The sequence below is a fragment of the Crocodylus siamensis genome, chromosome 3 (assembly GCF_052110815.1).
Source record: "Crocodylus siamensis isolate JL-2025a chromosome 3, ASM5211081v1, whole genome shotgun sequence".
In the NCBI taxonomy this organism is placed as follows: domain Eukaryota; kingdom Metazoa; phylum Chordata; order Crocodylia; family Crocodylidae; genus Crocodylus; species Crocodylus siamensis.
This window is the reverse complement of record NC_143397.1, coordinates 89119291-89146237: the sequence shown is the minus strand read 5'-3', so window position 1 is coordinate 89146237 and position 26947 is coordinate 89119291. Positions and strand designations below refer to the sequence as shown.

Sequence of the window (26947 nt, the reverse complement as noted above, 5' to 3'; positions counted from 1 at the left end):
AATTTCCACGACTCTCCACCACCATCATCATCTTCACAGCTCACAATTAAAAGTAATTAGTGTCCTATTTGTAATCTTTGCCAAATGTTAAGAGATTTTTTTAATTTCTTAAATTTCAGTTATCTTAATAAGAAATCTTAGAATATCAACAATTATTTTTAAAATCAAGTTCATCATGTTTTATATTTAAATATTTACTTACTTTATGCCTTTCCTCCAGCTTGATAACAACAAACACACAAACTCCTAATTCATTACTCTTTTGTTTACATTTTTTTCTAGTTAATTTTAGTTTATGGGACTACTCAAAGTGCAGCAAATTACGTACATACTTGCAGAACAAGGACTTTCAGATTTTCTAAGCCTTTACAGTTGGAATTCTTTTCAAGAATTCTTTGAAAATATGTGGGAGGAGTTTGGGAGGTTAAAGTGACAACAGTTATACTCATATCAGTTATGCATTAATATAAACAGTTATACTATTTGGGCAGTACATGTGCATATTTATTATTAATTCTATATTTCTATTATGAATCCCTAGTTTACTCAAAGCTAACTAGTTCCTCTGACATTTGGCTTTATGTCTTATTTAGAGATAAGTTGCATTAAAAAAAAAAAAAGGAGAGGAGGTAAAAATGATTCATGAAAACCCCATGTATCCCTACTCCCAAAAATGTTTCTTTAAAATTATAAACAACACGTTAAAGTAATTTAACCACAGAAGACACTCACTCTGTTGCAGAAGGCCTACGCCACAACTTTTAAACTGTTCATATAGCTCTACTGCATTGCACATCTGCACCTTATACAAATACCCATGCTAGCTCCAAATAATCCACCCTGAAGTGGAGGGGCCAACAGATCTATGATTAGCAATTACACATGTGCCTGATGCCTGCTCCAATGCACTATAATTACAATGCATCAGGGCTGGAGCATGCTAATCAGCACACTCCAGCAGCCTCTTGATCTCGTGTATTCAGTGTCACTGCACTGCAAAATGGCTTTAACAAAACTTGTCAAATGAGCTTTAATTAAAGTCATTTTGAAGCACAAGATGCTAAATACACGAGATGCTGCTGTAGCTTTAATTAGAGAAACTTTCCAAGAGTCCCTCTAATTGAAGCACCTCCCCCCATACACATATAAAGACACTCAAAGTGGCCAGGAATTCTGATGCTGGAGAGCTGAAGTAGCAATATTCATTATTCCAATAACCATCAAGCTATGTACAGTTCCACTGCAGTCAGCCTTTAACTTGGAATTGTAATATACACGGAAGCCTCCACTTAAAGTTCCTATTTCTGTAAATGGTAAGAATAGTTTTATTCTTTTATAATTTTATTCACGAGGCAAGAATTGTTGTAATTTAACTGCAAATGTACATAAAAATAAACCACAGAATATAGATATGATTAGAAATTATTTGGGCCTTTGCATTATGTAAAGGGCCGGAAAAAAGTTTGCATAGCTTGAGGCTCAAATAGATTTTTCAACTAATTTGACATTCAGTGCTGTTACAGTGTGGTGAATAAGACTTTCAAAATGTGAGGGTATCACTGTATAAAAGCAGCTACTTCACATGCATGGAAACTCCTTCCCAAAAGGATTTCCAAAGGAATTTTACAATGTGGCCACACTGATTGGATACACACATTTTTGTGCTTTCAGCACGATCTCTCTTTAAAAATCCTTAATAAAAACAGTACATTAAGTTAGCAAAGTCCTCTTCAATTGAACAGATAGCTAAACAAATTATACAACAAAACCTGCTTCAGAACCTTGCCTACTGAGTCCCTCTCTTTTCCCTTTCATTTCTGCAGATATACACATATTGCTTTTAATTGTTCCAATTCCATATAAGTTCCTGTTCCACTGTTTCCAGAGAACTATGTGAATGATACTCCTGGGGAAGCATGAACCAAACATCTGTAAATTGCTGTATAGTCAATACTGGTAAGAGCTCTGAGAAACATTTGTTAAAAAGACCTCATGAAGTTTGCATGGATTCAAGTTTCATTGCACAAGAAAACCTAAAGGATGGCAAAGCCTAGCCTTTTCTAACAGGCTTTAGAAACTCTCCCTCAACTGACTGCATCTAATACCATCTTGAGCCTGGTATTAGCAGTCTGCAATCCCCATACTTCCCAATTTTTTCTATGGTCTGCTGGTCCAAACCTCAAGCCCCTGTCCCTCAGTTTACTCTCGATTGCTCACTGGATACATGGCTTGCCCACAACCACCAGCTTCTCTCCCACAAGTGGGCAGTCCTTGGCTAATATACAGCTCTGGGGTCCTCATGCCTCTCAGTAGGCATTTTATAGACAGACAAACACTGTGGTGAGCCTGAAGTTGCATATTGGCCTTGGGGTGAGTGATGTGAATATGGGTTTAGGTTGACATACTGGTAAGCTGCTGAAATCAAAAGAGGCTTCATACAGTAAAGAGCACCTATCTGTTTTTCTTCCTTTCCACTGGATGGTACAACCAAGGTGTCTGAAGTAAAAGAAATCCACTATAGGGCTTTCCAACTAAAGGTGCCCAAAATGCCTCATCAATATAAATTAATTAAACGTTCGCAACGTTTTTGTGAGATATGGATTAATTTGGTTTTCCAGAAAGGGCTTACAGAACTCAAATGATTTCATTGTAGCTACTGAGGAAATCTGAGGCAAAGCAGAAAACAGAACCCTAATTTCCTCTCTGAGTGCAGTGCCTACTTAACCCACTAGACAATGCTTTCAACTCAGAAAATGAAACAATCCCATAAAGGTCATCAATTATGTTCAACAGGTCCTGTAAAACTTAATCTTTCTCCCTCACCTTCCCAAGCCTTTCAATGGAGAAAAAAATTATGATGATGCTTAGTGGTTGAAAAGAAAAGGTACTGAAAGCTTTTTCTGGTGGTGGTTCTTATATTCCCTAGGTGCTTCAGTCAGCATTCATGGGTTTAACACAGTAGGCATTGTATGAATAAGACGAGAAGCCTTGCCTCAGATTGCCCACAGCATGGAATGTGGTTACATGAAAGACAATGGCTGCAGTTAAATTATAATAGAAGGAATTTTGGGCTTACAAATGTTGAAGTACATGAGAGGAGCCTGTAGCAAATAATTAGGTGATTTTTTGGCTCAGTATAGAATGAAAAACATGTTTATTAGCTTCCCACAAAAAGCAGTAATAACAACAACAAAGACTGAGTAAATTACTGTGAAGAAATCCATAGAGTTCTTGTTAAATACTTGAGTTGATGGAGTAGCCTTCATACAACCCACTGCCTTTCTGCCTTCCGCAAATGGACCACTGCCCTACTCCAGTAAAATACACAGGGCTACTCAGAGAAGCAGTACTGGATGCATCAACACATTAATTAACATGCTTTTCCTACTGTGTATTAAATTTAGTAACACTAAGGTGAGGTACTAATCAAATGCTCATTAGGTTGCCGTAATGCGCAGTAGTGAAAGCGCACACTTTTTTAGTGAGACTTAATGAACAGTAGCCTAATTTTACTGTGCATTAGCATATTAGCATGGTTTTTGATGTGAAATAGACTACTGCACATTAAAGCACTCATGAAGTAAATCATACCATACTATTCTCCGGCCTTAAAATATTATTTATGATGTATTGAACTACCAGAAAGTTCCCATTTAAGTGTCACTTATTATGTATAAAATAAACAGTAGCAATTTACTTAGTTTTCAAGCCAGGTTGTGGAGCAGCTGACACCCATTTTGTTAGTCTACAAGGGCAACATGTAGTGGTACTTCAATCCAGGCCTGAAGATGGAATTGCTACAGAATCCCACCTTTGTGGCAAGCCACAAACAGTTTGCATTTCTTTGATCTATTGAAAGATACTCACCTCTTGGGCTCTTTGCTCAGCAGAACTCCTCAGCTGAAGCTAAGGGAGATCCTATGTGTTGTGAACTTAAGATTGATGGGGAAATTCAGAACACACCATATTTAGCAACTTTCATTGAAAGGTGTAGGAATAAGCAGCTTTTCTTCAGGACTGATGGCACTTGTACTCCTAATACCCAAGGGATTTATTTATAGAATGTATGCCAGGGAACAGGCTTTTCAAATGAGTACTTGTAACAAGGAACACTTACCCTGTTACTAGATGGCAGGGAAAGAGAGATGGAGAGACAGAGGGCAGAGGGTTAAAGAGAGAGGAAGAAGGAAGGGAGTAGCAGGCTGAAGAACAGAGGGCTGATCTCTTTTAGATTTTAGATTAAACAGCAGGCAGCTTAATGACTCCCCAGTCAAGTTATTAGAGGCTGGTTCACAGGTGCTCCGAGCTGACCACAGGAGATGGAGAAAGAGACACCTGGCTACTTAAACCCCCAAGCAGAGGACCAGAAAGAGAGGAAGGCAAAGCATCTGAGTGGGACTGTAGACAGTGTCTGTATATGAAGGCAGGAGAAGCTATGCCTTGGAATCCCTGAAGCAGGAGTGTGGCAACCCAGTCGCAGGGAAACCTAGAGAGAGACTGCTGAGAAAAGGAAAGACCGCCTATTGGTGAGGCTTTAATGCCCAGAGAGAATACTACTTTCAATTTCCATTTTTTTTTTTTTCATATCTTACCAGAGGCTGGAACTTTAGGTTGCTAAGTGGACACTTTGCTTTTTTCCCCCTCTTTGTTTATGAACTAAACAGGTGATGGGCTTTGGATGACTAGGGAGGTGGAGGTCCCAGTGGCAACTTAAAGGGGCCAGAGACAGGGCCTGAGAAGGGCAGAGATAGGGCAGAGGACCTAGGATCAGAGCAGTGCACCTTGAGCTAATGGCCCAAATCAGAGAAAAAGGGGTTAAGGCTAGGAGGCTGAGACCCCAACAAAGTTTGCAGGTGCAAGGAGGTCTGACAATCAATGAAGCAAATAGAGAAACAGAACTGAGAGGGAGAACCCACCCACAAGTTCAGGACAGAGGAGGGGATGTAGCTCTCTATGTCAAGGAAAGCTATGCATCCCTGCAAGGCAACATCGGTGCCCAAAGTGGGCGACTGGAAACCCTGTTGGTTAAAATCCGTGGGGAAAACGGCACAGGGGATACAATGGTGAGAGTCTACAACAGATCTCCTGCCCAGGATCAAGAGCTTGACCAGGAGTTCACCAGGGAATTGGCTGAGGCTGCATGCATGCTCCTGGTGCATGCTTGTCATGGGAGACTTCAACTACCCAGACATTTTGTGGGAAAAGCGCTCAGCTAAATCCAAGTGGTCGCAAAGCTTTCTCTCATGCATGGATGAGCTCCATCTGACGCAGGAAGTCTACAGGCCAACGAGAGGTAAAGCGCTGCTCAGTCTGGTTCTGGCAATGTGGGACAACCTAATCAGTGACCTAACAATCGAAGGGAAGCTGAGTCACAGTGACCACGAGCTGATCACCTTCAGCAACGACTGTAAAGCTGGCAAGTCAGTCAGCAATACAGAAGTCCTTGACTTCAGGAAAGCTGACTTTGACAAGCTCAGGAGGCTTGTCAGTGAGGCCCTAAAGGGCCACAACCAAAGGGGAGGGGAGTTCAGAACGTGTGGCTGCTTCTCAAAGGAGTGATCCTGGATGCCCAAGCAAAGTCTATTTCATCTCAGAGGAAAGGCAGCAAAAGGGCACAGCAGTCCCCTTGGCTCTCCAGGGAACTAGCAGACCTCCTGTGTCTAAAAAGACAGCTACAAAGGATTGAGGACTGGATACACCTCCAAGGAGGAACACTCTGCACTGGTCCAGATCTGCAGGGAGTGAACCAGGAAAGCCAAGGCTGCAACTGAACTCCAACTAGCTACAGGTATCAAGGACAAAAAAAAGTCCTTTTTTAGATATGTGGGGAGCTGGAGGGAAAGCAAGGGCAACATTGGACCCCTGCTAATCCTGATGGGACAACTGATGCCCAGAAAAAAAACAACTTGCTAAATGGGTACTTTGCATTGGTCTTTCACCAGTCCCATGGGATGCCCCTGCCCATTACAGGACAGAGAGATTTCTTACCCTCCATCAGTGCTCCATCATGAAGGAACACCTTGAGAGGCTGGACACCTTCAAGTCAACCATCCCTAACAGTCTACACGCCAGGATACCCAAGGTGCTGGCTAGCATCATAGCTCAGCTGATGGCATGGATCTTCGAGAACTCCTGGTGCTCTGGTGAAGTGCCCGAAGACTGGAAGAAGGCCAACGTGGTGCCCATCTTCAAGAAAGGGAGGAAAGTGGATCCAGCAAACTATAGGCCCATCAGCCTGACCTTTATCTCAGGGAATTTCTTAGAAAAGATTATCAAAGAGGCCATTCTCAACAGACGGGCCAATGGCAGCATCCTGAGAGATAGCCAGCATGGGTTTGTTGTGGGTAGGTCTTGCTTCACCAATCTTATTTCCTTTTATGACCAGGTGACCTATCACCTGGACAAGGGAGAAGAGATTGATGTCACGTATCTTGACTTCAAAAAAGCCTTCAGTCTGGTATCCCATGATCACCTCTTGGCAAAACTGGCTAAGCACAGCCTCGGCCTCACCATGATCTGCTAGCTGGGGAATTGGCTCTGTGGTCAGACTCAGAGGGCAGTGGTTGACAGAAGTCAATTGTCGTGGTTCCCTGTGATCAGTGGGGTCCCTCAGGGCTCTGTTCTTGAGCCTGTACTATTCAACATCTTCATTAATGATGTAGACATTGGTATCAGAAGTGGACTGACCAAGTTCACCGATGACACCAAACTCTGGGGTACAGCGTCCACACCTGAGGACAGGAGGGTGACCCAGGCCGACCTTGACAGGCTCAAGAAATGGGCAGACAAGGACTTGATGGTGTTTAACACCAAAAAATGCAAGGTTCTCCACCTTGAGAGGAAAAACCTGCAGCATATTTATAGGCTTGGCAGTGCTACGCTGGCTAGCACTAAGGATAAAAGGGACTTGGGGGTCATGATTGACCACAAGTTGAACATGAGCCTTCAATGTAATGCTGCTGCTAATAAAGCAAGCAAAATGCTGGCTTGCATTCATAGATGCTTCTCAAGTAAATCTCAGGATGTCATTCTCCCATTGTACGCTGCCTTGGTGAGGCCGCAGCTGGAGTACTGTGTCCAGTTTTGGGCTCCACAATTCAAAAAGGATGTGGAGAAGCTTGAGAGAGCCACGCGCATGATCAGAGATCAGGAAAACAGACCTTATGGTGAGAGGCTGAGAGCCATGGGGCTCTTCAGCCTGGAAAAGCACAGGCTCAGGGGTGATCTGGTGGCTTCCTATAAATTTATCAGGGGTGTTCACCAGGATCTGGGGGAACGTCTGTTCACCAGAGTGCCGCAAGGAGTGACAAGGTCAAACGGTCACAAACTCCTCCATGACCATTTCAGGCTGGACATAAGGAAGAACTTCTTTACTGTTTGAACCCCCAAGGTTTGTAATAGACTGCCACCAGAGGTGGTTCAAGCACCTACTTTGAATGCCTTCAAGAGACATTTGGATGCCTATCTTGCTGGGGTCCTATAATCCCTGCTAACTTCCTGCTCATGGGGCAGGGGCTGGACTCAAGGTCCCTTCCAGCCCTAAAAAGATTAAAAATATTAAAAGAAAAGGGTGAATCCCAGAGAAAGGTACACCCAGTGAGATCAAACCCCATCTCTGCTACTAGCCTCCTGAACTGAAGTACAAAGAACAAAATTCATGACCGGTGAGAAAGGAGACACAGTGGGGACCAGGGGTTTTGTAAATAGGTAATTCTGGCTCATAAAGGACTGGAGAAATCAGGCAGGCTAGTCAAGTTTCTGTCACAGTACTATACATTTTTCTTCAACCTGTAAGTTGTATTACAGTAAAAAACACTACTCCTTGAAATAACCTGCATGCAGAAACAAAGTATGGTTATCAATGTGCAGTCTCGTACTTTTCACAAATGATTTATATTAGTGAAAATTGGATGCCAAATGCTACCCTACCAATTGCACTTACTTTCTACAAAGAGGCAAAGTAAGGGATAATCAAGGTCCATGATTCACTGTAGCATGCATTTCACTAAGACAGTCTACTCCATGGTTTGGACATGTGGCAGTGTATTTACATTGGTTATTCTTTTGACCCTTCCTTACATCTTACCATCACATGGTGAAAAACTAAGTTTCCTTTAAAGAAGCAAGATGAGTAATCCATTAGTATCAACTATAAATAAAGCAGCATTCACTTTGAAACTGTGCCTAAATGCAGGGATCAAAACAGTAGAAATAAGATTAATAGGACCACATTAGCAGTGTATCCATTTGACAATCAGAACATTGTTACATAGGGCAACCTTTAAGGAGCTACCAGTGCAGACTGAATGGATCTAATTGCTTTGCTGCATGTTTTGCAATAAAGTATTTGACATGTTGCAATGAAGTCACTTCCTATTCTAAATCTGAGTCATCCTATTCCAGATACTACAGTATGGATGCATCTACATGTCGCCCTACAACAACATAGTGACACAGTGTGTTGCCATATGGCATACTACAGTGACGCAGAGATCACGTGGGTCTATACATGATAGATAGCCTTGTCGCTGTAGCAGTGTACTCTCCCACTGCAATGTGCTGCTACAGCAACACAGCGGTGAAGTTTAACCTTGAGCTGTATGCACAGTGCAGTAGGGGCAGTTACTGGAAGTACTAAAGCATAGTATAGCAGCATCACCGTATGCTGACATGTACATGCACCCTATGTTACTGGTGAGCAAAAGATTATTTTTATGTAATATGGAAAAGAATATCTGTTCTTAAAAGAAATTCCTGGCTCTTTAAGGAAATTGTAGACAGTCTGTGTACAAGTTGGAAAGAGGCCCATGCTACATAATTATCTAGATCCAAACTTTTCTGAAACTTTATGGAAGATCAGTCAGGAATTTTGCTTATAAGCCCATCTCAAACACAGAGTTCTCACTCAATTTAAGAGAACTCTCCGTTTCAGAATCTCCTCCTATGAAAAAAAGTTTTACTGCAACTACAAGGGCAGATAATGTTTAATGAGTGATAACCAGATTGTGCTGCCAACTTCTCACATAGCTAACACCTTTAGAGCTTTTTTTTTTAACCATACAAAATTTAGACATTTATCTGTCATGGAATGAAAAATATTCTAAAGTAAGCTGAACTGGTACTTTTATTTTTCTTATTATTTTTAGCCAAGAAAGTTTCATCCAAAGATCAGCATTTTTCTGTACTTCATAATTGGATTATGGACATGAAGAAGTATAAATTTAAACTTTATTACTCTTCCTTTAAAATGGCAAACCAAAGACCCTAGGGGCCAAAAGGGGAAGATTCAATTAACCAGATTGAATTTATACTCTTTAAGTTCAGAATGCAAAATGTGGCACCAGCCAGTTCTTTCAGACTCTATTCTATTAGTGCTGGACATCTTGCGCTGTACTAATATAATATGAGGAACCCAAACAGCGCATTACAGCAACTTGACCCATTCTTGTTACAATGAAGGTTTTCATCCTGTAAAGACTGATCTGCTCCTGAGAACTTAAGACTGGGTAGCTAACTGCTAACTGGTTAGACTGCATAGTTTCTTTGCATTTGTGGAAAATGATATGCATATAGTAACTTTCAATACTCTGAGGAGCTCCCTACTCCATAAATCAGCAACAGTGAAGGCTAGCCCTACCCCCAGAGTCCTGATTAGCTTGGGGATACACATAGAAAAGAAGATGGCTTCTCCTCTCAGCACTTTCAAGCCAATTAAAAAAATCTGCCAGGAAAACTGCCTATTTCTGACATAGTGTTCCTGATTGGAAGATGAGACTGGGAAGACACAGCAGGCTGAGTTCTGAGTTTCTGGTAGAGGAATCAGCTGAGACCACAGCTTGAACAAGTAGCCACTGTGAGTTGGCATGAAATGTGCATCAGCCAGAGACCAAAGAGAAGGTGACCTCTATTGGTAATTGATGTTACAGGGGCATTGAGACACTGATACTATTTACTGCTCAAGGGGACTTATCAAGGTGTTGGCATGATTTCTAGCGAAGTTCCTGCCTTGCAGTAGGAAGAGTTTCCACTTCCATACAATGAATAGAAATTACCTACCAGAAAGTAGTACCCCTTCCATAGTGTAAAAAGCAAAGTATACTCTTCCTGGGAAGATGAATATGCTGGAACAGTGTGCAAAGCTCACTATATCATTTTAGAGGTTAACTGGCAAGTGATGTAGTTATTTTTCCAGCTGTTATGAAACTCTTGGAGTTTTGGAAGTTGTTTTCCCCTCAAGTTACCAAGCCACTCCAGACATTTAATAATAATTCATATTTTCTCTGAAACTGCTTCCTGGTGCTTGTCTATTTATAAGTCACTTGCAAAGCCAAAAGCAAAATATCATTGGCAAAGTCAGCTCAGAATAACCATGAGATTGTCATCAACTAGTAGTCTATAAGCATTTATTTAAAATAGTCATTTTAACCAAAAGTAAAAACCCTCTTAACATTAGTCTCCCCAAAGCAAGCCCATTCACCATCTACACAAGAGAGGGAGTGACTTAAGAGCACGGGAAAGACATGTGACCAATCATTAACAAAATCCACAGACACCAATGGTTCCCTGAGAGCAAATATTACTGCATGGGTTCTAATAAAAACTACAGGGTTTGTTTACTTTATTTCCTTTTACACAATTAAAATCTTCACAAGCAACTGCCAGGAACAGCTGAAAAAAGTGACTGTAATGCTTTATGCTACAATATTTTTTTCAAAGGCACTATAGTTATGTTTTCCCAAGAAAATGTGATATAATATGTGGTAGCATAACAGCAGCACCAAACAAATCAGATTTAGTCATCATCCAAAACCCCATCTGAGACTTATTAAGAGAACTGAACTCACAGATACCCTCTAAACCCACAGAAAATTCAAGTAAGTTATGATGGGCTAACAGTTATCTGCAATGAAAAAAGATCTGCCCCAATAAGCAGCAAGAATATGGTGATCCATTCACTTTTTCACTCCTTTCTCTTTGCTTTCAGGAACATTTTGTGTCCAGCTATACAGTCCCAAGAGCAACAGGATCAATACAGTTACATCCCTCTGTATCCAGTTTGCTCAATATATGCTCCTGGAGAGAGTAATTTTCCAGATGGAGTCAGAAAAAGCCATAGTTGTGTATAATATTTACACAATTTTTACTTTTACTTTTAAAAAGTCATTAAAAAAAAGTTCATGCAAAAGAAATACAGTAACTGAGCTAAATGTGAATATCATGGTTTGCCTTTCAGAATGTTTCAGGATGGGAACTAGAGTGGAGCCTGGCTCTGTCTCAGAACACCCACTCAACAGAAGAGGTTTACAGTGTCCAAACAATCCATCTAACAGCAAGAGGCATGTTGTAAAAGAAGAGGTTGGATTATGTGACAGCAAAACTCTTCAGCAGAATGACTTTTAAACAGGGACACATGCTGGAGAGGATTCCAAAGTATCTTTTTTCTATTAGTCTAAACTCAATATGCTTTTAAAAGCACCAAGATACTCTAGCAGTGACATTACCCAAAGTAAATTTTATTTCATGCACATATATAAAAAGGAGGAAACAAATTAATGGAGCTCACCTTCCTTGACCAGTTTGTTATTTGCGTTGTATGCAGAGGTATGAGCAAGTATACTTGAGATAAAGTGGCTAGGCAAGAGCTCATAGAGAAATACACCAGCCCAGGAGACAAATATTAACATTCTGCTATATAGCTTGTAAATGAAATGCACAAATCTACTATTAAACTACAAGAAATAATTATTTATGCCACAGAAGCAGTCAGAAGCCCTAGCCAGGATTTGGACTTCATTGCAAGAAGCACAACACAGACTGGAAATAGCTGACAGTCTAAAGGGAAAAAATGTCCAAGGGAAAACAAAGTCACAGAATGAAATGAGACTTGCTCCAAATCGCACTAAAGGTCAGCTGCTTAGTGAGGAACAAGAAACAGGTTTCTTGTCTCGTTGGCCAGTGGCCCTACCACTCTCCCAAAATTCTAGCCATGTATCCTATCGGGACAAAAACAACTATAAATGAGTATGTTTGGTTACAAACAATAAAAAACAAGATTAATTGTGCTATTGTGTGCGTGACAATTGTGTCTCATGTAAATAGGACATTTGCCTCACTAAGTGTCTGCTTTTGCCAACACTCCCAGGAATTACTGTGAACATTCCCAAAAACATGAAAAAGAATGAGTGCTGTAGCTTGATGGATGCAAAGCTACTATCATTAAGCATAAATACAATACCTGACCAAGTTATTGGAACATCTGTAAGCATATGTATGGAGTTAATGTAATAGAAAGACTGCCATGAAATACATGCATTAACAAAGCAGAAACTCAACCAGCATTTCTTCACAGACATGCAAGACCACGGAAAAGTCATTTGCTTTGATGCTTGGGATCCAATTCCATACAGAATCCATCAACTGGCTTTGGACCAGCAAAGCTTTAAAAGTAAAATGAAAACAAAATGCCTGTGAAGAAAGAAGAGATTTAACTAAATTTAAACACCAATCAATTCTATCTGCAGGGTGACAATTGCCTGAGGGACTTTTAGAGAACAAAGCAAGACCTAGACTCCCAGAGATTGGGCTCTGATATAAGATAGGCTTGCTTATGGTTTGACAGGACAGATAGTCCCTTTTGCTGTTTAAAATAAATAAATAAATAAATCTTATGTTATTTGATCCAGTTAGTAAAATTGGCTTTGATCCAAATAGTAAAATTATGCAATATTTAATTTTAAAAAGATCTGTAGTTATCACTGGGCACATCTACACAAGATGCTTACTGCACAGTAGCCTAATAACACTGTGCAGTAGTGTGCCAGGCAAAACCCATGCTAATACACTACTACATACTGTTATTAGTCTCCTGCACAGTAAGCATTACTAAAAAACGTGCACTGGCACTACTGTGTGGTAGCACAAGTTACTGCACATTGAACTAGGATTTGATTAACCAAGTACTAAACTTAATGTTCAGTAACTAGAGTGCACTAATGAACATGTAGATGCACCCACTGGTTATTAGTTTATGAAGGGATGAACCATAGGTTCTGGAATGATGTCAGACTGTTGCAAGAAGGGCAGTTCTTCCCAGGGCATGATACAAAGGGACTAATCTCAGAACAGCAGGCCTCACTTTTCACACACATATATCAATAAGAAGTATGTTGAGCTATTTAATGCTCTGACTAATCCAGCATGAGCCTTAGCTAGTATAACTATATTAACTCCATCCAGGATCTGACCCATAACTTCCTAGTGACATTTATCCAGTGAAAACCTTCATTATTAATAGGCAAAATACCTACAGGATGTTTAAACAGTCATGAAGAAGAAAACATACCCAATCCCTTTGCAAAATTAATTTATTTCTGAAACAGCTACGGAAGAAAGGCTATATACTACATACAGGCATTCAAAAAGCCAGAGGCAAATTGATTCAAGTTACATGATTTTCTGTAAATAGCATAGTTTAGATTGGTAGCAGAAATGTGGAAATTTTTGGTGAAAATTGTGTTTTTTTCCCGAAATTTTTCCAGTGCTTTATTTTTCCATGGAAAATTTTCCATTTCTAAAAATTCATTGTTTCATAACGTTCATTAGTAACAAGAAATGGACACCAGTACAATATTAGGCAGGCTTGGCAGTTTCAAAGTTGTAATTAATGTTTTTCAGGTGATTATCCCTAGGAAGTGTGTGAGAGAGTACATATATGTTTTATTAATTTGTAAACAGGAGGGTAAATACACTTACATAATAATCCAAACCAAAATTCAAGTTATGAATTCACCTAATTGTCTATTCAGGTCAAATCAAAACCAAATGAATGCACTGCTAAGCTGGTTTCTGTTTCTCGAATTCTCTTGCTTCTGGAGAATTAGTCAGAAGCACAATTAGTGAAGAAATTGCAGTGTGATAATAAGTTAGTTGGCCTTGCCCATTGACTCATTGGTAAAATCATCCTTTAGTGACAGAGAATGTGGTTCAAGTAGCTCTGAATCAGATTCGCCTCAATCTGATTCTGAAACAGAACTAATAAGTAGTGCAAGTGATTCTACAGATAGCGACAGTGAAACTGGAGGTGCTGCGGTGACTTCAGTGGAAGAGAGTTAAACTCTGTTGAAGTAAATGAGTGGACAACCATGGCATATCATGCACAATTCTTTGGGTGTGCTAAAATTAGTGTGCCAACAGTTTTCAGTGCCTTGGGTTTTTTTCTTAAATTTAAACAAGGTAAGGGAAGTACATGCTATTGTGTATTGCCTTTTCATTTTTACAAATTTTCCAATAAAAATAATTTATTTCCACATAAAGCTTTGAATTTGTTTGAATATAACATTTAAATCACATTAAGTGTGCTGTATTTAATTTTTTTCCTAATCAAATATTTCAGTTCAAATACTTGTGGCTATTGGGATATAACATTAATATAGGGGTACTTTTTTAGTTTTGTTCACTAAATACAAGTCAAATAAACATACTAAATAAGATCACGCTCTATTTAGGGCATTGGAAAATTTTCTGGAAAACCCACATCTCTGAACAGAACACACATTCACCCTTTGGTGGTGTTGAGGAGGGAGTGGATCTTAGAGTGGGTTCTGTCATTTTTAAACTGGTCTGCGTGCGCTGAACTTCTGTTCTGTTGTGGGTATAAGCCAATTTCCAATCACTTATACTGGTAAAAGTGTAATATCTTTACCTGGCCACAAACTCAAATAATCTGTTCTCACTAAATTCATAGAGACAAACCTTCTGACCTATCAAACACAAGTTTTCACTTTGCTTCTTTCTTTTACATTGTGGATTTCTATTCCCATGTGCCCTCCAAAGCCTGCTCAGCTACAAACAAGCTGAATTTTGTGTCTTTTGTATCATTAGAGAAAAGAGTTTCCTAAGTTCCTATTGCAAGACCAGGCAATCTCACTTATAGTAACAAGGATACACAGGCACACTTGAAGACAATATTTTGGCCCACGTAACTGATATTATTGGTAATGACATGAGTAACCCATGGCTCTGGCCAGTGCTACATGTCGCAGTGAAGAGAGCAGCCCCCACTGGACCATTTGTTTCCCCTGCACTCCCCACAATCTTGGGACACAGGAGGGAAGCCCCAGGTGCTGGAGCAGACTGCTTTCCCAGCCCACTCCAGCACCTGGGGCTTCCCTCCTGTAACCTATGAGTGCAGGGAGTGCCAGGGAAATAGATTTGACCGAAGTGATTCAGGACAATGATTCCAATCACTGAATCAAATCACCAGCCCCCATATTGGCTGAATCCAAACTGAATACTAGCGGCTTCGCACAGGCCTACTGTGCACGCCTTAAAACTTAAGCCCCGTGTAGAAAAAACACATAAAAGCCAGCAATGATAACATTAGCCTTTAGTTTTCATTTTCATATATATATATGAAAATGAAAACTAAAACTCAAAAATATATGTATGTATATTTTTTGACACGGTGAATACTATTATGCTTGCTTCAGTAAGACATCATAACATAGCAACAGCTCTACTACAGTTAAAATTGAGAACCCCTTTCTCTTTGAAGGTCAGTTTCTATAAACACTCTAAAATCTGATTCTTCTGAAATCTGCTAGGTCTCATGAAACTGCAAGGTAGGACTAGTATCCCAAATTTGGTACTGGGACCATTTGAGCAACAGGGTCCTCAGAGAGTCTTCCACAAAAGCAGAATTCCCTAAAGGCCGACAGATTTTTCCAACTCCTGCCCCCACCATCTTTCCCACTCCTTTTTGCACAATTCTAGAAAATTGGCTTTGGGTTCTACTTCTCCCCCTGACATACCATTGGTGTCCTGTGCTCTTATGAACCCATTCCCTCCGTACCTTGCACTTGGAAGCAGCAGTAGGTCCAGCCAAAAATCACATCTGCAAGCCATTTGTGCAATGATCCATTCAAAGGCTCTCAACATTTGCCCAATGTAGAGCACAAGATACACTACTCCTTTGAATCTGAGAAATTGTATTCATCAAAACTAACCTCTCTATTTAGATACAACCTAAACACACAAACTGAGCAGAATATGCCATCTGTGTATTAAGTGTTGCCAGGACGCTGCAAACAGGGGCTGGCCAGAGGACTCCGGCCACTTGCCGCACAAACCCAGGTCCTTTTTCAAATTTGCACTGCTATCTTGGACAGTCCGGGGGTCCCCAACCTAGCTGATTTCCTAAATCATCCTAGGCCATCTGGGAGGGCAGCTTACTCTCCACCACAGTAGTATGCCACAGTGGGCAATGTGTCAACAGCCAGGAAAATCCTCGCTGCTGAATCGCCTTGTGCAATGCATTGAACAAGGGCTCCTGCCTGAGAGTCAGTGTAGATTCAGGAAAGGACATGGGACCATAGATATGGTGTTTGCAGCTCAAACTTCAGGAGAAATGCCAGGAACAGAACTCCAACCTCCAACCTGTACGTGATTTTCATTGACTTGACAAAAGCATTTGATACAGTCAGTCAGGAGGGCCTTTGAAAGATCGTGGCAAAATTCAGTTGTCCAGAAAAATTCATTGCAATGGTCTGGCAATTCTGTGATAGCATGCTCACTCAGGTTGTGGACAAAAAATCATGGACTAAATATAGACATCAGGGCTGTGCAAAATTTCACCAAGTGTTTTGGTTCACAGCTGTTTCAATGCATTTCAAGCCCGAAACAGCAAAATTGAAACAAAACAAAAAGCATCAAAACAGCTTTGAAACAAAATGAGGGCACTTCAAATGTTTCAAAAATTTCAACACGTTTCGTGTTTCGAAGCAGTCCGGTGGTGGGAGGCAGGGCTGTGCTCTGAGCAGCTCCACAACCCTATGTAGCTCAGCCTGGTGGGGAGCGCAGCCCTGGCTCTCCCAGCCTCCCGCCGCTGGGTTGTGCTCTCAGCAGCTCTGCAGCCCCATGGAGCTCAGCCCAGCAGTAGGAGGTGGAGCGCAGCCCCAGCTCTCCCAACCAGGCTGCGTTCCATGGGGCTGGCAAAGCCAATCGGAGTGCAGCCCCAGCTCTGCCCACCTCCCACTGCTGGGCTGCACTCCATGGGGCTCGCTGCACCCAGCACCAGTCTCAGGCAACAGCAACAGCCTCCTGTCATCTGGTGCAGATCTGGGGCCCACACCCTCAGGAAGAGCCCAGCACAACCCTGAAGCCCTCCCACGAGTGAAAGCCCTCAGATCTGCATGGCAGGTGACAAGAGGCTGTTGCTGCCAGTAAGTGTCATGAATTTTGCTTTCAAGACTTTGAGGTGCAGTTTCTAGGAAACCTCTGCACCTTTCTCCTTGAAACTTGGCAGGCTTTATGCCCTCAGATGGGGCTACCATCCCTTCAAGTTTTATCTACATCAGGCAAAAAATGACAATATTTTAGGCATTTTCATGATTCCCCATTATAGCCTGGGGCAAAATGTCGATATGAGTTGAAACAGCAAAACATTTTCGACAAAACGAAATGGGACAGTGCTTCAAAACAGAACAAAATGAAACACTGTCCCTTTGAAACAGAGAAATTGAAGTCAAAATGAAACAATGGTGTTTTGCACAGCCCTAACAGACATTTGAACTATGGCACATTATATACTGCCTGCCCTCCAATAACCCCAGGTAACCTGTGTACATTTTACCAGCTACATTCTATCACCCCATCAACATCCCCCCTTCCCATCTATCTCATACCTATTGTGTCCCATTTCCTCTGATCCTCATTGCCATGCATTTGCATTTTCACCAAACTGCATTTTGTATATTGGCTTCTATTCCATCACGAGTGACTGGTCCTACCTGAATCTGGGGGGGCACCCACAGAGCACACTGACCCTGTCAGGGGAAGCACCAGCCCTACTGACAGCATCAGTGTCGGCCATCGGGGGGGCACCGGCCCCATCATGGGGGGCAGGTGCATCCCCGTGCACCCCTTACCAGTCGCCTATGCATTCCATCTAAGACAACACAAAATAGCAGCAGACTCTCCCCATGCCCGAACAAGGGTGCCTATACCCAAAAGCTTGCAAAGAACATTTTTTCCCACTATGAAGTTGGTCTAATAAAAGATATCACATTTACCCAAAGAACCTTGTCTGCCTCACTCCACTTTATACACTGTTCTATGTTGTCCTTTCATAGCATCTGATGAAGGGAACTCAAGTTCACAAAATCCTTATGTTCTATATATACCTTATTTTGTTAGTCTATAAGGTGTATATCTGCTGTTTCACACAACCTGATGTCAGCTCTAGCTGCTGTAATATCTACAAGTATTTTGGCAGATGGACAGATGACAAGAAGCACCACAGGTGTTCCTGAGACACTATCTCCCCAATGGAGAGTTTGCATGATATCCCTTCTGACCTGGAAAGTCCTCCCAAGTTAGCTTGTGGGTCTGAGCAACGTGAAAGGGTGAAACCCCCAAGATCAAATTACTGTAAAATTCAGCAGCTGTAGATGCTACAGAAGCATTATTCACTCGATAGTTACCGACACACTAACTACACATTGACAGTGCATCTATTGTTAAATTATGAAATTTGGGCCAGTACACTTAGTTGTTTGCAGTAGGCTGAAAGATATAAAATCTAAACAAGAAGAAATGTCAGTCACAGTTGAAACCACAGAAAAACTAAAAGGGGGAGGGAAGGGCGACAAATTTATGATTTTTTCCAATGCTGAGGATATAGAGAAACCCAAAAGGAAGCAAAAGGAATGAGGCATAATTTTAAAATGGACAATGTGAAAAGCCCACAAGCTAATGCATGGGTTCAAACAATATCATTCATAAAACTCTAGCATACAGAAAATGATTAAAGACAAGAGGACAGGGAAATGTTTTTATTTCCTTAACCATTTTGCAGTAATATAGAATATGGAAGTTAGCCCAGCTTTTCTTTTCAGAATGCATTTCTAACTTTTATTCCAAGTTGTTCCACACCTGATACAATAGAGTCTTTGGTTCTTGAATGGCTTCAAGGAGCTAAATTTTTAACAGTGAGAGCTAGTACAATAGTACACTGCTATTATTGTGGTACACTAAATTAAGGGCCCTCTCACCAAAACTGTGATTTGTGAATTTGTGATACTCAAGTCAAGGTGCACTTCGGGGAAAAAAGGGATGGCTGAGCTAGAAAAAAAGAAGTAATTTTCAAATAGAAGGGAGGTTATGGATTTGAACGCTTTGTTAATAATGAGTACAGACAAGGATTCTAATATTAGTCCATTCAAGTATGAATAAACTGATTCTCAACTTCCAGCTATATAATTCCATATATACCAATATGTAAAGTATCTCTGCTACTTGCAGACCTGTAGGGCACCACCTGCTGTCCAACTCCAGTGAGACGGTTTCTAATTGGCGCTCTACATACCCACATTTCTCCTGCCACAACTTGGTGTTAAAGGAGTTGGTTCAGTACCGAGGTGTGTAGTCCCATTAGTCATCCCACAGTCGTCCCACGAAGGTCCTACATTCCTGAGGGCTCTGCTACCCCTGCACCCTCTACTGTTCCACTGGGTTCTGATCAGTCAATTGCTCTTTCAACGTGACCTCCATTCCAAGCAAAAACAGGAAAACAAGAAAACAAAACCAGGCACTCCTGGCCTGGGTTATTGTTCCGGCTGCTTTTAGCCAAGAGCAAACAAAATTGGCTTTCAGGAGGTCAGTCCCTCTTTTCTGCCCCTTTCCGCTCTCTTTGGTGGCTCTCCCTGTGCCTCTTGTTGAGGTTGTCACAATTCCCCATATCACATTAGCTCCATCGGTGACACCATTTTGGCTTGCGCCACTTTCAAGGACTTTATGGTACCGCCAATCTATAGTGCCCCTCTATTAGGGACTTTACGGTACAAAATTCTGTTGGGCTTCACCGGCTCCTGGCATGGTAACAAACAGTTCTAAGCCCCACAGGGTCAGCAGTCCTTGCTTTAAGTTCCCTCTGTGAGGCTTACTCTCTGCAAGAGTCTCCTACTGGCTCTCGACGTCGCTCTCAGAGTTCCCTGCAGCGTGTGTCAGCTTGCTCTTCCTCGTCCTTCCGGTTCTACGCTCCCCCTCCTTGCCTGTTCTGGGCTCTTCTTTATACTGACGTTGGAGCTCCCTGTTCCTCCCCTCCACAAACACCTGGGTAAGGGAGAATTCTGCCAGGCTCTTTGGGGCTGTGGACCCAGGGTCGCTGAGCCTTTGTATAGTCCTTGTGCTTTCAAGCCCTGTGACTCTTTTCTTTCTCACACATCCCGCCCCTCAAGATGCCGCAAGGCACTTCGCATTCTTGCCTTACTAGGTTCTCATTCAGTTTGCTGCTGCCTTCTCCTTCCTCTCTCCTTTTCACCTCACTCGAGCCATCTTCATTGCAACGCAGTAGGAAGTCGGCCTTCACCTTTCCTGGCCTGTATGCAACGCAGAATCTGAAAAGTTGGAGAGCCAATGCCCACCTCATTATGCAGGCTTTATTCATTTTTGCTGTGTTTAACCATCTCAAGGGGGATGATCAGTTATCAATTTAAATTTGCAGCCCAATAGGTAATAACGAAAATAGTCCATCCCCCAATGGATAGTTAGACATTCATGTTCCACCGTGGAATACCTTTTCTGGTGTTCGTTGAATTTCCGACTGGCGTAACCTACTGGCCGATCCACTCCACCACGTCCTGAGATAAAATTGCTCCCAGCGCGAACACCGAAGTGTCGGTCTGCAGAGTGAAGGGCAGCGCAAAATTGGGGGTATGGAGAATTACCTCTTGGCACAAGGCCTGCTTAAGGTCTTCAAAGGCTTTCTGTCAACCCATTCAATGCCATATGACTTTCTGCCCTTAATAGCCTCCAATAAAGGGGTTGCTATCTCCCCAACCCCCTGGCCTGCAGGAGCTGCCCAGCAAGGCGTGTGGGGGCAGGGACTGGGAACCCCCACACCTGTCCTGCAGGCGCCCGCCTTAGGGCCCTGGAGGTGCAGGTGAGGGAGCTCCAGGAGGAGGTTGGCAGGCTGAGGGGAATCAGGGAGGCAGAGGAAGAAACTGACAGCTATTTTCTTTCCCTGCAGGGTTGTATGACCAAGGAGGATGCACCTAAAGATGAGCCCTCCACTGCTAAGTGGCAGACGGTCACCTCCCGTGCCAGGGCTGCTCGAGACATGGCAGCATCAGTTCCTACAGTCCAGCTGGAGAAAAGGTACGAAGCCCTGGCAGCCCTGGAGAAGGACGGAGAGGATGAAACCGGGGAGGAGGCAACTCCATGCACACCGCATCCCGTGCAAGCCGAAGGAGGCAAGGAGGCCAGGAGGAAGAAGCATCGCATGATCATCATTGGTGACTCCATCCCGAGAGGCACAGAGGGCCCTATCTGTCACTGGGACCCCTCGGCACGTGAGGTATACTACCTACCTGGAGCGAGGATTCAGCACATGAAAGGGATGCTCCAGACCGTAATCCAGCCCACTGATTATTACCCCATGGTCCTAGTCCATGTGGGTACTAACGATGTGGCCAGGAGAAGCCCTGATCGCCTGATGGAGGACTACCACGCTCTGGGGTGTGTGCTGAAGGAGATAGGTGCATAGGTGGTTTTCTCTTCTATCCTGCCAGTGTGTGGACGAGGCAGATGGCATGAAACGTGCATCACGGAGACCAACTGGAGGCTACAGGAATGGTGCTTCGAGGAGGGCTTTGGCTTCCTCAGCCATGACCAGCACATCATGACAAGAGACATGCTGGGATGGGACGGGCTCCACCTTTCCCCTAAAGGTAAGCGTGTGTTCTCTTCTAGGTTGGCGGACCTCCTCTGGTGGGCTTTAAACTAGGCTCGTTGGGGGAAGGGGAAGATGAGGGCGGAGGAAATATCAGACAGCCAGACCAAACAGCACCCACAACTACAGCCCAGCCCAGACCGACGAGCGAAGCAATCAAACAGGTAAGAGAGAGGGGCCAGGGTAATGCTGGGACTAGGGGGTCAGTACACACACCCACAGGAGGCCTCAAATGCCTCTACACAAACACTCATAGTATGGGCAACAAGCAGGAGGAACTCACCCTCCTGCTGGCTGACACCAGCCCGGACATAGTGGGGATTACAGAAACGTGGTGGGACGAAACGCATGATTGGGCGGTCAATGTCAAGGGCTATAGGCTGTACAGGAGGGACAGGATAGGAAAGAGGGGTGGGGGCATGGCGCTCTATATTAAGGAGGAATACACATCCTTGTTAATTAGCAAGGAGCCAGGGGAGGGGCACTCTGAAATGCTTTGGGTTAGAGTACAAGACAGTCAAGGGGAAAGGGACTTAACGGTGGGAGTCTACTACAGACCTCCGAACCAGGGAGAAGAGCTTGACCAGGAATTCTTGGATCAGCTCACAGAGGTAGTGAAGGCTAAGGATGTGGTTGTCATGGGGGACCTGAATTTCCCGGACATCTCCTGGGAAGAGCAGTCACCCAGGTCTGAACGCTCACGTAGGTTCTTGGCCAGAGTGCAGGACCTCCATCTAACCCAGGGGGTGCACAGCCCCACCAGGGGGGATGCCTTGTTGGACCTAGTGCTGGCCACGGGTGATGACCTGGTGAGGGGGCTGCGGGTGCTCGACCAGCTGGGCGACAGTGATCATCGCCTACTGGAATTCACCATCCAGCACAAGGTGGCGAAGGTATGCAGTAAGGCAGCGGCCCTAGATTTTAGGAGGGCAGACTTCAACGAGCTAAGGAGGATAGTTGGAGAAGCGCTGAGGTCCCGGGGGGGAGGGGAGCCAGGTGTCCAAGGAGAGTGGTCGCTCCTTAAGGAGACGATCCTCGAAGCCCAAAGGAAGGTAATCCCAACAAGGATCAAAGGGAGCAGGAGAGCACACAAGCCTCTGTGGCTCACCAAAAGAATCCGGGAATGTCTCCTTGCTAAAAAGGAGGCTTATACCCAGTGGAAAGAAGGGGTCATCACCAGGGAGGGCTATTCTGTAGTTGCTCGAGGATGTAGGGGGGCAGTCAGGAAGGCCAAGGCAGAGATGGAACTGGAACTGGCTTCCCAGATTAAGGACAATAAGAAGTCCTTTTTTAAATACATAGGGGTAAAAAGAAGGTCCCGGGTAATGTGGGGCCCTTGCAGGATGACATGGGCAACTTGGTCGTCACACCAGACGGCAAAGCTAACATGTTTAACGATTTCTTTGCCTCCATCTTCCTAAGTAGGGACCAAAACAGCCACCTCCCTGCTGGTCCCCCCTCGGGCCCCGGGGGAGGCACACCTGGGCCACAGGTTAGCGAGGATTTAGTTAGGGAGCTCCTGGAGGGTTTGGACGTATTGAAGTCAGCCGGCCCGGATGATCTCCACCCTAGAGTTCTAAAGGAACTGGCTGAGGTCATTGCAAGTCCCCTGGCACAACTTTATGAGCACTCATGGTGCTCTGGTGAGGTACCGGAGGACTGGAAGAGGGCCAAAGTGGTCCCCTTCTTCAAAAAAGGCAGGAAGGAGGACCTGGGAAACTATAGGCTGGTTAGTTTCACCTCGATCCTAGGCAAGCTGTTCGAGAAAATTATGCTGGCACACATCCAGGAGGGGCCAGCAGGAGACTGCATGCTTAGGGGCAACCAACATGGGTTCATCAGTGGCAGGTCCTGTCAGACCAACCTGGTGGCCTTTTATGATCACATCACCAGATCATTAGATGCAGGGGTAGCAGTGGATATAATCTCCCTGGACTTACGGAAGGCTTTTGACACTGTCTCTCACCCTGTTCTCATTAAGAAACTGGGGGGCTGTGGTGTAGACACGCACACAGTCAAATGGGTCGCCAACTGGATGGAGGGCCGCACCCAGAGGACTCCCAGATGGGTCCTTCTCAACCTGGAAGGACGTGGGCAGTGGGGTTCCGCAGGGCTCGGTCCTCGGGCCCGTGCTGTTCAACATCTTCATCGGCGATTTGGATGAGGGGGTAAAAAGCACCCTGTTCAAATTTGCTGATGACACTAAGATGTGGGGGGACGTGGGTACACTGGAAGGATGCAACAGGCTACAATCAGACCTAGACAGGTTACAAGCGTGGGCAGACGAGAATAGGATGGGTTTCAACACAGACAAGTGCAAGGTGATGCACCTGGGGAGGAACAACCGGCACCATACCTACAGGTTAGGGGACTCCCCTCTTATCAGCACGGAGGCAGAAAGGGATCTGGGGGTCATCATTGACTCCAAGATGAACATGGGCCGGCAGTGTGGAGAGGCAGTAAGGAAGGCCAACCACACCTTGGCACGCATCCACAGATGCATCTCAAGCAGGTCCAAGGAGGTGATCCTTCCACTCTATGCGGCACTGGTCAGGCCGCAGCTGGAGTATTGTGTCCAGTTCTGGGCGCCACACTTCAAGAGGGATGTCGACAGCATGGAGAGGGTCCAGAGGAGGGCCACTCGTATGATCAGGGGACAACAGGGCAGGCCCTATGAGGACAGGCTGCGGGACCTGAACCTGTTCAGCCTCCAAAAGAGAAGGCTGAGGGGGGATCTTGTGGCCTGTTATAAACTAGTCAGGGGGGATCAGCAGGCATTGGGGAAGTCACTGTTTCCCCGAGCACTACCAGGAGTGACCAGGAATAACGGTCACAAGCTGGCAGAGGGTAGGTTTAGGTTAGATATCAGGAGGCACTACTTCACAGTCAGGGCAGCTAGGGTCTGGAACCAGCTTCCAAGAGAAGTGGTGCTGGCCCCTACCCTGGGGGTGTTTAAGAGGAGGTTAGATGAACATCTTGCTGGGGTCATTTGACCCCAGTATTCTTTCCTGCCATGGCAGGGGGTCGGACTAGATGATCTGCTCAGGTCTCTTCCGACCCTAGAAACTATGAAACTTGGGTATAAACCTCCGGTAATAACTTGCAAGCCCCAAGAAGGCCCTCATTTGCTTCTTCGTCATAGGAGCGTGATATTCTCCAATAGCTCTCACTTTGTCATCGAGGGGTCTCACTCATCCTTGCCCCACTAAAAATCCTAAATATTTGGTTTCCTTCTTCCCCAGCGCGCACTTCTTGGGGTTTGCCATCAGTCCTACTTGCCTGAGCCTGAGTAAGATGGCCCTTAAAGCCCTTAGATGTTGTTCCCATGACTGTGTAAATTACAATATCATCAATATACACTGAGGCGTAACCTTGATGCAGAGTGAGTACCCAATCGATCACCATCTGGAAAGTGGCTGCCGCCCCATTAAGCTGAAATTCAAAAAGACCCCATGGTGTACCGAAGGTGGTCTTGGGTTGGTCTTCCTTTCTCAAAGGCACCTGCCAATAACCTTTGGATAAATCTAGCGTTGCTATAAACCTCGCCTGTCCTATACGCTCCACTATTTCGCTCACCTGCCGCACGGGGAACGCATCAAATTGGGTCAGAGCATTTAGTTTGCAAAAATCTATGCATATCTGCAGACTTCCATCCAGTTTTGTAACTGCTACTAATGGACTACGCCATGGACTGCGTGATGGTGTGATAATCCCCTGAGCTAATATCTTTTCTAGCTCCTCCTTAATAGGTTGATATCTATGGTACGGGATCCTCCACCATTTCTCCCACACTACATGACCCTCTTTGGTAATAATTTTGTGTTCAACCCCTATAGCTTTCCCCGGACTATCTGTGAAGACATCCTCAAACTCTTTGATTAAACTTTGCAGTTGTTTCCCCTGTCCTACCTCCAGTTGCCTCCCCACGGGGACCCTGTCACTGTTTCCGGGGTCTCCAGGATTGTCTTTAACCTGGCGCCCAAACTCCTCCGACTCGGGGCGAGGAGAAATCAATAGGCCCGCAGGTTTGTGCCACTCTTTAGGAAGATTTATGTGGTACACCTGTTTTTCTCTCTTGGCCCCTGGGCGCAATATCTCGTAATCTACAGGTCCCATTCTTCTTATTACTGTAAAAGGTCCTTGCCAACATGTCAACTTACTTACTGAAATAGGTAACGCCACCAGCACCTTTTGCCCCACCTTTAACTCTCTCTCCTTAGTGTGCCCATCATATCTCTCCTTTTGTTTATTTTGTGCCTGCTTCAAATTCTCCTGTGCCACTTCCCTCACCAACCGGAGGTGCTCTTTTAAATCCTGCACATACTCTGACCTCCCTCTTCCTGTGTTTGGGTCTGCCTCCCACCCTTCTCTCACTACATCTAACAAACTCCTGGGCCTCTGTCCACAGGTTAACTCAAATGGCGAATACCCCAGCGATGCTTGTTGGGCATCCCTAATCACAAACAGCAAGGGTGGCACCAGCAGGTTCCACTTTCTCAGCTCTACCTGGGCACATCGGCACAACATCCCTTTAAGGGTACCATTAAAGTGTTCCACCAGACCATTTGTTTGGGGGCGGTACACTGCCATCCTTAAATGACAGATCTGTAACACTTTGCACATGGAACCCAATGCTAGGGACATAAAATTAGACCCCTGGTCAGTAATAATCTCCCTAGGGATATCAAATTTTGACACCCATTTCATTAGTTCTTCTGCGACTCTCGACCCTGTCATGACTCCCAATGGGATAACCTCCAGAAACCTGGTTGCATAATCTATTAGCACTAAAACAAATTGGTGCCCTGCTACCCTCCAAGGTAAGGGGCCTACTACGTCTAAGGCCACCCTACAAAAAGGCTCTCTAACCAAAGGCTAACCATGGGCTGCAATGGCACCTTGGGGGGGCTTATAAGTGCTCACCTTCTGACATACTTCACAGACTTGACAGAATCCTTCAACTTCCTCATACATGTGGGGCCAAAAACACCATCTAGCTAGGTGGGCTTCAGTCTTATTTTTGCCTAGATGTCCCCCCAAGGTGTTCCTATGACCTAAGCACAGGAGTGGCTCTCTGTAAGGTCTGGCTATAATTAACTGGGCCACCTCTTTCCCTTCGGCTTTACCCCTCTTAATCTTGTATAATAAACCCTTATGCATCTCACACCGGGGCATTGGGTTATTTTGTTCGGGGTGCATTACCTGCTGGTTGAGTCTCGC

General features: G+C 44.1%; 1 protein-coding gene across 3 annotated transcripts in view; it reads right to left on the bottom strand.

Annotated features, from left to right (window-relative positions):
* ADAMTSL1 (ADAMTS like 1) overlaps window positions 1–26947 on the bottom strand; it is an 872699-nt gene that overhangs the window by 757818 nt on the left and 87934 nt on the right. The gene's annotated exons all lie outside the window — the stretch shown is intronic.